We start from the raw sequence: 2,918 nt of genomic DNA, 5'->3' as shown, positions 1-2,918 counted from the left end.
ATAAACACATGTAACCATGTACAAACATAGTATAAACCTGTATAAACATAGTATAAACATGTACAAACATAAATAAACATGGTATAAACATAAGTAATCATGCATAAAGATGTATAAGCACATGTAACCATGTATAAACACGGTATAAACACATGTAAACATGCATAACCATGGTATAAGCACGTGTAACCGCACATATACGCGTCACAAGACCTTGTCCTATACACGGTGTCGTTCGCGACATTTACCCCGAACTACAAGCAACGTGCCACCGTGTTCCATTCTGCCATCTATAGCGTAATCATTAATTCGACGTTACTTTGTTTACAAAGGGTTTCGAGGCCCGTTGGCTCGTCGTAATTACCAGTCACCGCGTTCGAATTCGAGTCCCCGCCGTCACCGGGTCGCTCGAAGACGACACCCTGTATTATCCGTGCATTCTTTTGCCTGGCCGGCAGCGTTATTAACATTTTCCGGCAGCCGGATGAGGCACCCTACCGGAAATGGACTGTATGCCACAGTTTGCGACGCTCGTCAGCATCTCTGCGCATCCAGATTACTTCGTTTTGATTATGCGCGCGACGCGCGATTACGTCAACAATCGACGGACATAATATTGACATTGAATCGTTGGCGGTGATCTATGCTTGCGACTGGAAAGGATTCATCGCCGATTCAATTGATCGAGAACGAGGATCGGGCCGAGTTTTCATTAAACAAAAGAAAGAGATTGATAAGTACCTCGCGTTAATATCAGCAAGTGACAGATATATGTAATAATTATTATTACTTAAGCCCTCCATGTCGAATAACTAATTTACCCATCGTTGCTTTTGCCTCACGAATAATCAAACTAACGATATAGTAAATTCTTGAAGCAAAGTCAACGTTTTTTTTTTTTTTTTCATTATCGCGCGAAGCAGAGATTTCGAAGAACAGCTGCGTCGGCTTATCAGCGACGAGGGTCGTAAAACGGAAGCAAAACTCGATATTAGAAAGCGTTTAAAGGCCTTAGATTACTTCAAAACGACAGGATTACATTGTCGTGTCCTCTAGCCTGACCCAGAGATAAGGCAGCGAACGATTTCCCTGGAAATCTTCGTGCTGGTGGGGCTTTCCTAAATAAATTTAACCTCGGCACTATATATCGCGCCACTGTTTACGTTCGCTTCCTAACCTTTCCCACAGGAATAGACGGGTGGAACTCGATTGGAAAGAATTGGCCGTTAAAAGCAACGGGACGTTTATAAAGTATTCACTTACGTACACGTATACAAAGATTGCGAAAGTACCGAAGGCGACGAGCATAACAATTGTTGCATACAAACAGTAAATTGTTGCACATAAACACGTGTAAATATATATAAACATGATATAAACTCATGTAATCATGTATAAACATAGTATAAACATGGTACAAACTCATGTAACCATGTAAAAACATAGTATAAACATGTATAAACATGATATAAACTCATGTAATCATGTACAAACATGGTATAAGCACAAGTAACCATGTATACACATATATAAACAAGGTAGAAACACATGTAACCACGTATAAACACGTGCAAACATGTATAAACGCGTGTAAACCCATATAAACACGACGATAAATTTTGTTTGGGTTTATAATTTCCATAGTATGTTTCCATGCAGTGTGAATTGGTCGTGTGATCCGCTTCAAACAACTTAAAAATGGCCTCAGAAAATAAGAAAGCGATATATCAACCCTATCAAACCTATTAAAAATCAAACGAAAGACAACTGAAAATAATTCCACGCGATTTTCTTCGTCAACGTAGTTTCTTCAAACACCTTCAATACCTCGTCACGGTCCTTCGTATTGTTCGTTTTCACCTGAACAGCGAACGCAGCCCATCAGCGGTCTCATCGTTCTCAAACGCGACCGCCCCCTCCCCTCCATTTTCTTTCGCCCTTTAAACTCGACGCAAGGATAACTGAATCGAGGCTCGTATACCGTTAAGTAATCAAAGGTACAAAGGGCTGCGGAAGTTGTTTGTTTGTGATCCCCTCGAAAACACGGACAGAGGACCGGCAACACGATTTTCAACGATACGTTCAGCCATCCTTTGATCTCGGGACAAGCTGCCAGCCACGGAAATCCGCAAAGAGAAGAGAAACGACGTCGTCGACGATCGAGCACCTTTGGCATCAAGTAACTCGAGTCGCCTGAAACGTGGATTAATTTTCCCTAGGCTCGGTTCGCCCTTCAACTCCAGAGTGTGCGAAATATATTTAAAACAAATATTCCGTCGAGGATATTGGACCTTGAACTCCGAGTACAATATCTTCTTGTCGTTTCTACGTATTCTGCTTGTCGAGAGGAGAAAAAGATCAAAAGGAATCACGTGTCGCAAACGAACCGTTTTCTCACAACGGATTGTCAAAGCTTGGACCAATGAGATCTCGTGTGAGGCCTTCTGGGGGCGGGGCGTACCCCCATCCTGCTTTCAGACCCCGCCTTAACGCGACTCCACTCTCTGTCTCCCATTTACGTGCCGAGCAACGCCTCGTCGCAACGTGGCGCGCAGAGATAGGACCTAGCCGCGCCGAGGCGGTGCCTGGAGGCGGAGTGGGGATACGCCCTGCCCCCAGGAGCCCCCACGCGCGATCCGATTGGTCCAAACTTCGACAAGCTTTTACAAGAAAACGGTTCGTTTGCGACAGGTGGTTCCTTTTGAACTTCTTATCCTCTCGACGAGCAGAATGCGTTCAAACGGCGATATAGATTTATTTTTTAAATTTCAAGGTCAAAGTGGTGATCGTTCCCGGTTTGTTCGACGCGTCGGTTGCAACCAGGAAAACCATAACGAATATTTTCTCCGCGCTCTGCACAGTTAACGAACGAGCGATTAACGCAAATATTGACTTCGCTGGACTCTCGACTCTAATTT

This window comes from Hylaeus anthracinus, unplaced genomic scaffold, assembly GCF_026225885.1.
Source record: "Hylaeus anthracinus isolate JK02 unplaced genomic scaffold, UHH_iyHylAnth1.0_haploid 0, whole genome shotgun sequence".
In the NCBI taxonomy this organism is placed as follows: domain Eukaryota; kingdom Metazoa; phylum Arthropoda; class Insecta; order Hymenoptera; family Colletidae; genus Hylaeus; species Hylaeus anthracinus.
Note: the sequence above shows the minus strand (reverse complement) of the source record.